The sequence below is a fragment of the Eumetopias jubatus genome, unplaced genomic scaffold, assembly GCF_037043125.1.
Source record: "Eumetopias jubatus isolate StellerSeaLion01/CBP00866 unplaced genomic scaffold, mEumJub1_p1.0 scaffold_12, whole genome shotgun sequence".
Lineage (NCBI taxonomy): Eukaryota > Metazoa > Chordata > Mammalia > Carnivora > Otariidae > Eumetopias > Eumetopias jubatus.
In genome coordinates this window covers 30,443,071-30,453,944 of record NW_028274818.1, presented here as the reverse complement: position 1 = coordinate 30,453,944, position 10,874 = coordinate 30,443,071, and the positions used below count along the sequence as shown (strand labels likewise).

The following is a 10,874-nucleotide window of genomic DNA, read 5'->3' as shown; positions in this document are numbered from 1 at the left end:
CTCCCACGTTGTTTGATTTGTGAATGCTGAACAACCCTTGCATCCCAGGCATAAAACCCACTTGGTCATGGTGAATAATCCTTTCAATGCACTGTTGGATCCTATTAGCTAGGATCTTGTTGAGTATTTTGGCACCCATGTTCATCAGGGATATTGGTCTATAATTCTTTTTGATGGGGTCTTTGCCTGGTTTTGGGATCAGGGTAATACTGGCTCCATGGAAGGAGTTTGGACGTTCTCCTTCTGTTTCTATTTTTTTGGAACAGCTTCAGTAGAATAGGTATTATTCCTTCTTTAAATGTTTGGTAGAATTCCCCTGGGAAGTTAGCTCACCCTGGACTTCTGTTTTTTGGGAGGTTTTTGATTACTGCTTCAATTTCATTACTGGTTATTGGTTCTACTCAGATTTGAAAATCAGGAAAAAATATCCAATGGAAAAAAGACAGTGTCTTCAATAAGTGGTGCTGGGAAAATTGGACAGCTACATATAGAAGAATGAAACTGGACCATTCCCTTATACCATACACAAAGATAAATAAAATGGATGAAAGACCTCAATGTGAGACAGGAATCTATCAAAATCCTAGAGGAGAACATAGGCAGTTACCTCTTTGACATTGGCCACAGTAACTTCTTTCAAGAAACATCTCCAAAGGCAAGTGAAACAAAAGCAAAAATGAACTTTTGGGACTTCATCAAGATAAAAAGCTTCTGAACAGTGAAAGTAACAGTCAACAAAACTAAGAGGCATCCCACGGAATGGGAGAAAATATTTGCAAATGACATTACAGATAAAGGGCTGGTATCCAAGATCTATAAAGAACTTCTCAAACTCAACACTCAAAAAACTAATAACCTAGTCAAAAAATGGGCAGAAGACAGGAACAGACACTCCTCCAAAGAAGACATACAAATGGCCAACAGACACATGAAAAAATGCTCATCATTAGCCATCAGGGAAATTCAAATCAAACCACACTGAGATACCACCTTACACCAGTTAGAATGGCAAAAATTAACAAAACAGGAAACAACAAATGTTGGCAAGGATGTGGAGAAAGGAGAACCCTCTTACACTGTTGGTCGGAATGGAAGCTGGTACAGCCACTCTGGAAAGCAGTATGGAAGTTCCTCAAGATGTTAAGAATAGAGCTGCCCTACAACCCAGCAACTGCACTACTAGGTATTTACCCCAAAGATACAGATGAAGTGAAAAGAAGGGGCATGTGCACCCCAATGTTCATAGCAGCAATGTCCACAATAGCCAAACTGTGGAAGGAGCTGAGATGCCTTTCAACAGATGAATGGATAAAGAAGATGTGGTACATATATACAATGGAATATTATTCAGCCATCAGAAACGATGAACACCCACCATTTGCATCGACATGGATGGAACTGGAGGGGATTATGTTAAGTGAAGTAAGTCAAGCAGAGAAAGACAATTATCATATGGTTTCACACATATGTGGAACATAAGCAATAGTACAGAGGACCATAGGGGAAGGGAGGGAGATCCAAAGGGGGAGAAAACAGAGAGGGAGATGAACCATGAGAGACTATGGAGACTGAGAAACAATCTGGGGGTTTCAGAGGGAAGGAGGGTAGGGGGAATGGGTAACAGGGTGATGGGTATTGAGGAGGGCACTTGCTGTGATGAGCACTGGGTGTTGTACTTAACTATACTTAATGTATCATTGAACACTACCACAAAAACTAATTATGTACTATACAGTGGCTAACTGAACATAATAAAAAAAATGGTTAATAAGGTAGAAAAAATATAAATAAAAAGAGACTCATTAAAATAATTAATTTTTAAAAATATAAATGACATTAAACAATCAAAAGGATCAAAAGGAAATTACACAATTTCTAGAAAATATTGACAATGAAACAGGTTTCTAAATAAACGGAATATTGTTAAAGCAGTGCTCAGAGAAAAGAATGATATACTTATGTTAATAATAAAGAATGCATCTCAAAAAGATAGTAAAAGACCAACAAATAAACAAAATAAACCATAAGAGAAAAGGAACAGGTTTAAAAGCCAAAAGATAATAAAACAGAAAAAATAAAAGGAACAGAAGTTATAAACTACCAACCAACCTAAAATTGGATCTTTTCTTCACACAGGATAAATTCCAGCTGGGTTAGTGGTGTAAATGTGAAATAATTATAACTACAAAAGTTCTAGAAGGAAAAAAATGAATGTATCCCTTTAAAATTGATTGGAAAAAATTTTCTGACTACACTTTGAAATCCAAGAGCCATTTAAAATAGACAGTAAATTTTACTATATAAAACAAATATTATTAAACTGATAAGAACAGATACAACACTTGATCTTAGCCAAAAGGCCGTGCACCCCAATGTTTATAGCAGCAATGTCCACAATAGCCAAACTGTGCAAAGAGCCAAGATGTCCATCGACAGATGAACGGATAAAGAAGATGTGGTATATATACACAATGGAATATTATGCAGCCATCAAAAGGAATGAGATCTTGCCATTTGCAACAACATGGATGGAACTGGAGGGTGTTATGCTGAGTGAAATAAGTCAATCAGAGAAAGACATGTATCATATGACCTCACTGATATGAGGAATTCTTAATCTCAGGAAACAAACTGAGGGTTGCTGGAGTGGTGGGCGGGTGGGAGGGATGGGGTGGCTGGGTGATAGACATTGGGGAGGGTATGTGCTATGGCGAGTGCTGTGAATTGTGTAAGACTGTTGAATCACAGATCTGTACCTCTGAAGCAAATAATGCAATATATGTTAAGAAAAAAAAAAGAAGAAGAAGATAGCAGGAGGGGAAAAATGAAGGGGGTGGAATCAGAGGGGGAGACCAACCATGAGAGACGATGGACTCTGAAAAACAAACTGAGGGTTCTAGAGGGGAGGCAGGTGGGGGATGGGTTAGCCCGGTGATGGGTATTAAAGAGGGCACGTTCTTCGTGGAGCACTGGGTGTTATGCACAATGAATCACGGAACACTACATCCAAAACTAATGATGTAATGTATGGTGATTAACATGACAATAAAAAAATTTAAAAAAACAAATAGTATTAAATAAAGGCAAAAGCTAAATGATCAGTGACAAATTGGAGAAAAAAATTGTAACTTTATCAAAAAGAGATTATATCCTCAACACATAAAGGATCCTAAAATTTAAGAGAGAAAACAACCTGTTTAACAAATGGTATGGGGGGTACACAAGTTTTCTAGTTCTGCATTTAAGGAGCTTAGAAGTTGCTACTCTATCCTAACAAGTTGAGGAGTCTGAAAAATTAACAACTTTTCTTGGATCTGTAGGTAAGATGAGGTCATAGGAAAAACCATTTCATTTCAATGCTGGAAAGACAGACAAAACAGGGGAGACAAAAATAGGGAGATAGACAATACAGGGAGAAACAGCTTACTGGAGAAGAAACTCTTCAATGGAAACTGCTGTGGGCTCCAGTGCCAGAGTAGGAACACCTGAGCTGAAACTGATGAATTGCTGGAGGCTCTGTGTAGACAACTCTGAGAATTCAAAACTCCAGGGGGACCCAATAATAGTTGGACTCACACTATTGTGAGATTTACCTTTAGGACTTGAATTGATTCCCACAGTAAATATCAGAGAAAAATCCCCTCTGGCTCCCTGCAGGGGGAGGGGAAAAGGAACCATTTTGAAATTTGCCAGAGCACCCTTAAGAAGACCAGCCCTCAAGAGAACTACTTAACCAGAGCCTACCCTGACCTAGGGAAAGGTAATACCCTATTCTAACCACTCTATCTTTCCCATGAGAATAGAGAAATACAAAACTCCAGCCCACTTTGGCCATCTTCTCCCACCTAAAGGGGGAGAAGAAAACTGAGAAACACTTGTGAAGTTCACAATCCAGACTCAGGCTCACTGAAAGACTGAGACTTAATCATAGGACTATATTATCCATACTATTATATATTTACCCTCCCCCACACATTACCACCATATTATTAAGGTCTTTTTACAGAAGTTCCTTTAACCCTGTCATCATGTCTGCCTATCATGCAAACATTACAAGGTATACTAAAAGACAACATAATTTGAAGAGACAGAGCAAGCTTCAGAACCAGATACTGCAGGAATGTTGGAATTACCAGATCAAGAATTTAAAACAACTATGATTAATATGCCAAGCACTCTAATGGATAAAGTAGACCACATGTAAGAACAGATGGGCAAAATAAGCAGAGAGATAGAAATCCTAAGAAAGGAACAAACAGAAATGCTAGACATTAAAAAAAAAAAATTGTAACAGAAATGAAGAATGCCTTTTGATGGGGTATTAAGTAGACTGGACATGATAGGGAAAAGAATGTCCAAGTTAGAGGCTATATCAATAGCATCCTCAAAAACTGAGAGAAAGAAAAAAAGACTGAAAAAAAAAACCAGACTATTCAAGCACTGTGGGCAACCACAAAAAGTATAACCCACACATAATAGGAAATGCCAGAGGAGAAGAAACAAAGAAACAAAAGAAATATTTGAAATAATAGTGATTGAGAATTTCACCAAATTAATGTCAGACACCAAACCACAGATCCAGGAAGATTAGAGAACACCAAGCAGTATGAAAAACAAAAATATATACTCAGTCATATCATTTTCAAACTACAAAAAATCAAAAATAAAGAAAAAATCCTGAGAGAAGCCAGAGAGGGGGAAAAGAACACCTTTCCTATAGAAAAACAAAGATAAAAATTATATATATGCTTGTATATAAGGGAAATGAATGACAGTAATGATATAAGGCATGAGAGAAAGCAGTTAGAATTATTTTGCTATTGTAAGGTACTCACATTACCAGTGAAGGGATACAGGGTTTTTTGAAAATGGACTTAGACTAGATGTAAATGTATATTGCAAAATCTAGGGCCACCACTAAAAAAAAAGTATAACAGATATGCTAAGAAAGGAGAAAAAATATATAAGATGCTCAATTAAAATCACAAAAGATAGTAAAAGAGTGGAAAACAAAAATAGAAACAAAGAATAAGGACAACAAATAAAAATAATTTAAAATATGGTAGCTGTTAACCCAACTAACCACTTTGAATCTCAGTGGTCTAAATACACCAATTAAAAATAAATAAATAAATAAATAAATAAATAAATAAATAAACAGACAGACAAACACACCCATTAAAAGACAGAGACTGTTAGAGTAGATCAAAAAACAAGACCCAACTATATGTTCTCTACAAGAAATCCACTTTAAACACAAAAATACATGTAGGTTAAAAGAAAATGGATGGAGAAAAATATAGCATGCTAACTCTAATCAAAAGAAAGCAGGAGTAACTATATTAATTTCAGACAGAGCAGTCTTCAAAGCAAAGAAAGTTAACAAGGAGAATAAAGGGGCATTACATAATGATAAAGGAGTTGATTCCCCAGGAAAACATAACAGTCCTCAACATGTATGCACCTAACAATAAAATGTCAAACTACATAAGGCAAAAACCAAAGGAACAGCAAGGAGAAATAGATAAATCCACTGTCATAGTTGGAGACTTCAACACTACTCTACCAGAAATGGACAAATCCAGCAGGCAAAAAAATCTCTAACGACATAGTTGAACTCAATGACATCATGAATCACCTAGATATAATACATATCTATAGACTACTTAACAAACAGCAGCAGATATACATTTTTTTTCTGAACTCGCTTAGAACATTCACCAAGCTAAACCACATTTTGTATATATACACAATGGAATATTATGCAGCCATCAAAAGGAATGAGATCTTGCCATTTGCAATGACGTGGATGGAACTGGAGGGTGTTATGCTGAGTGAAATAAGTCAATCAGAGAAAGAGATGTATCATATGACCTCACTGATATGAGGAACTCTTAATCTCAGGAAACAAACTGAGTGTTGCTGGAGTGGTGAAGGGTGGGAAGGATGGGGTGGCTGGGTGATAGACATTGGGGAGGGTATGTGCTATGGTGAGCGCTGTGAATTGTGCAAGACGGTTGAATTACAGATCTGTACTTCTGAAACAAATATGCAACATATGTTAAGAAAAAAGAAAAAGAAGAAGATAGCAGGAGGGGAAGAATGAAGGGGAGTAAGTCGGAGGGGGAGATGAACCATGAGAGACGATGGACTCTGAAAAACAAACTGAGGGTTCTAGAGGGGAGGAGGGTGGGGGGATGGGTTAGCCTGGTGATGGGTATTAAAGAGGGCACAGTCTGCGTGGAGGACTGGATGTTATGCACAAACAATGAATCATGGAACACTACATCAAGAACTAATGATGTAATGTATGGTGATTAACATAACAAAAAAAATAACCAGTAAAAGATAGGCCATGTTTTAACATGTAACCTTAAAACATAAAACACACCTTAACAAATTGAAAAGATTATAAATCATACAATGTCTGCTTTCAGACCAAAATGGAATTAAACTAGAAATCAATAACAGAAAGATAACTGGAAAATGCGAAAATATATGAAGATTAAACAACATACTTCTAAATAACACATGGGTCAAAGAAGAAATCACAAAAGAAATTGAAAACATTTTGAACTAAATGAAAATTAAAACACAAATCAAAATTTTTGATGGGCAGCAAAAGTAATGCTTACAGAGAAATTTATATATTGAATGCATATATTAGAGATCTAAAATCAGTAATCCAAGTTCCCGCTTTAGGAAATTAAATCCCAAGTAACCAGAAGAAAATAAAAAGATTTAGAGCAGAAACCAATAAAATTTAAAACAGGGAATCAACAAAGAAAATCAACAAAACCAAAAGTTGGTTCTTTAAAAATATCAATAAATTAATAAGCTTCTAGCTAGGCTAAGAGAAAAAGAGAGAGGATATAAATTAGAGAGTACATCAGAAATGAAAGAGGGGACATCACTACAGATCTTATGACAGACAGACGTTAAAATGACAGATAACAAAGGAACACTATGAACAACTCTATGTCCACAAATTCAATAACCTAGTTGAAATAGACCAATTCCTTGAAAGATACAATCTGTCAAAACTCATAAAGGAATAGAATATCTGAATATGTTACATTTAAAGAAATTTAATTAATAATTAATATCTTCCCAAAACAGAAAGCACCAGGCCCTAAATGGTGATGATACCCTTTTATATATAACACTAAAGACATGATCCATGAGAGAAATAATTGATAATATGGGAATATTATTTAGTGCTAAAAAGAAATGACCTATCAAGTCATGAAAAGACAAGAAGGAATCTTAAATATATATTACTAAGAAAAAAAGCCAATCTGCAAAAACTATCTACTGTATGATTCCAACTATATGACATCTTAGAAAAGGCAGATTATGGAGACAACAACAATATAAAAAAATCACTGCTTGCCAGAGGTGAGAAAAGAGAGAGATAACTGGCCAAGCACAGAGGATTTTTAGGGCAGTGAAAATACTCTGTATAATGATGGATATATGTCATCATACATTTTTACAGATCTATAGAATATATAACACAAAGGGTGAACCCTAAGTAAATGATGGACTTTGGGTGATTATGATGTGTCAATTTAGGTCCATGCTTGGCAAAAAATGTACCATTCCAGTGAATGATGTTGATAATAGAAGGGGCAGGAGGTATGTGGGAAAATATCTCTACCTCCCTCGCAACTTTGTTGTAAACATAAAACTCTTCTTTAAAAAAATAAGGTATTTTTTAAATGCTAGGGAGGAGAAATATATATAGCTAATTCACTGGAAAAGAAATGAAAATATCTATTAAATATGTAAAAAGATCCTCAACCTCCCTTATGAGAATAACCTAAACATAAGACTGACTATTCACTGTAGCATTATTAGCTATAGCAAAAGCTAGGAACAACTTAAACGTCCATCAGCAAGACACTAGTTGAATAGACTATGGTACATCAACACAGTGACATGGTATGCAATATAAAAAAAAGGAAAACCTCTATAACTGATAAGCGGCGATCTCCAGGCTATCTCACTAGTGAAAAAGCAACCTGTAGAACATCACTGAACTTCCAGAGCCAAAATCTGTTTTTGTTCCTATTGCTACAGAAAATATTGCCCCCAAGTTTAGTGGCTTTACAATAACAAATATCTCACAGTTTCTAAGTCAGGAATCTGGGCACAGCTTAGACTGTTTGGCTCACAGTCTCTCATGAGGCTGCAATCAAGGTGTTGGCAGTCATCTCTAGGCTTGGCTGCAGGATCATCCACTTCCAAATTCACTCATGTTGTTGACAGGCCTTAGATCTTTGTTGGCTGTTGGCTTGTGACATCACTTCCGTAACACATGGACTTCTTTCCATAAGGCTGCTCATAACATGGCGGCTGGATTTGCTCAGAGCTAATAAGCTCTCTTTTATGAAACAATATGGTGTGTGAGTGTGTGTGTTTGTGTGTGCGTGTTTATGTGTGTAGAATTAGAAAATAATCATTTTGTAACCCCAAATAAGCTAATGGATTGAGGCAACAACTGCTAATAGATATTAAATCACTGGGAATTTTAAAATGGAAGGATCAGGCTGACAGCATGTGAAACCAATGATCAAACTTAGCTTCATTAAAGGCAAACAACCAGACATTATGTTCCTCATAATGTATTGGATATGTTTTTTGCACAATAAAATAAGATGAAATAAAATGAAACAAGTCAAGCCTCTAGATTTAACTACCAGTTTATATAAAATACAGGGATGGAGCAGCAAGATAAAAGACAGAACAAAGCAATCAGCATAATGCAGAACATGGAATTTTCTTAAAAGACAAAAGACCCATTTTCTCTCCCAAAAATTCATGGGCATGAAAAAAGGGGACTGTAGTGAGGGATTCTTATAGAATAAAATAATTTTAAGACAAAATAGCAAATGCAATGTGTCATCCTTATTAGAATTCTATAAATATATTACTGCCAAATTTTTAAACATTCAGAGAAATTTAAACACTCAATATTTGAATTATTAATTCTGTTAAGTGAGATAATGGAGTGGTGCTTATATACATAAGGAATTATTCTCATCCATTAGAGATAAGTAAAATAACATGATGTCTGGAAATTGCTTTAACATAATCCAGGGGGGAAAAAGTACGGGGGACAGGAAAAATAAAACATATTTTTATTTAACCATTAAGTAATTCTTTTTTCACCTATTTCTTTTGTAAAACTGCAAATAAAAACATTTGAAATCTTCATATATCTGCCTTTTCTAATTTTTAATGACACAGAGTTTCAGAGCTGACGAAAAACACTGCTTAAAAATATTGGGTCAAATGGCTAAAGAAAAATATTTATAGGTTGCAAAACGTATTAGTCAGAATAGGCTAGAATGTGAAGAAAGAAACATCCCTAAAATCTCAGTGACTTAATAACAAATGCTTACTTTTTACCCATACTCCATGTCCAGTAAGAACCAGCATGCACAATGGTTCCATGTGGGACAGCTGACCTCAGTTGCCACAGGGGTGAAAGGAGCCTGGATGGACATGTTTACATGTTTTTATTTGAAAAATGACACAGATTATTGTCATATCTAGCCCACTGGCCAGATTACATTATGTGTCTCAAACCCAACTGATGGGGATGCTGGGAAATAAAGTGTCCCCATATATCCAATAAGAATAAATTAAAACAAAACCTTTGAAATACATGTCTACTCCAGTTACAACTCCCTCCTACTGTAAAACCAATACTGAGGCACCCTTTATGAACTCTGAAATGGGAGGAAATAAACACTCTTGTGGTTCTAAATAGATATACAAGAACCATATGGACACTCACCAGGTCTGCAAACATTAGGAAGCTCATCCCAGCATTGTCCCAGATTTTAGATTTATACTGTTTTTCTTTGAGGACTGTATTTTGTATTTGTCATGTGTGTGTATGAGAGAGAGAAAGAGAGAGAGAGAGAGAGATCATTGAAAAAAATGAGTGGGCACCTCTTTGTCTCACTCTAGCAAAGACTTTGACGGAGACTCAGCAAAAAAATACGAAAGCCTACCTGGACTATTCACTGAAATGCCTTCCTATCCACAAATTATTCATTCATTCAACAACTGCATGTCTCAGGCACTGTTCTAGGCCCTGGGGGTATAATGAACAAAAAGAGATGCCATTCATCCAATGGCATTACTCTATCTGCTTAAAATCATACTTTAAGAAATATACTTCAGGGGTTTTCTGAGTCTACAGATTGCCTGATGGTAAGATGGAGCAGATAACAGGGAGAGATCAACTGCTATAGACAGAAGGAGAAGGCTTTTCTACAGAGGAATAGAAATTTATACTCTGAAGAATTCAGGAAAGTGTTATGCATATTATCATAGTTCCATCAAGAAATCAGATGTCCCAACCTGTTTTCCTAATTAAAGAAAATTAAGGTTTCTCAATGCCACTCATTTTTTCTGAACATTACATCTTATCAAAATGCTCTACTGTCAAGTCAGTTAGCTTGTATTTTGCACCTATATCGGAAAGCATAAATCAAAATGTGTTAAATCATTTAATAACTATGAGGTACTTTAATAGGTAGGCTTTCATTTCTAAGTAGCACAAGCCTTTCAGAACTCTTGAAATAACCTCTCTTTTTCACTTGAAGAATACTGTTTTTGTTAAGCATATTGTTGACAGCCAAAGGGCTTAATGTTTAATCCTACATGCTGTTAATGTAATAAAGGGGAAATTAAGCAATTTATGTGACTAGCTGTGTATGTGGAAAACATGTAGCCCTTTGTTAAGGTAACAAGTAAGGTATAGGACTTCATGGATTTACTTAATAACATTACTTTCCACATTGAAAATAAATAAACAGCCTAACTATTCCTGGGGTACTTTGCATGTATTTGTATTA

General features: G+C 35.7%; 1 non-coding gene across 1 annotated transcript; it reads right to left on the bottom strand.

The window, feature by feature from the left end:
• Positions 1-2,190: 2,190 nt before the first annotated feature.
• Positions 2,191-2,372, bottom strand: LOC114222048 (U2 spliceosomal RNA). The gene has a single exon (XR_015766585.1). It is a non-coding gene; the product is annotated as a U2 spliceosomal RNA (small nuclear RNA).
• Positions 2,373-10,874: the final 8,502 nt, after the last annotated feature.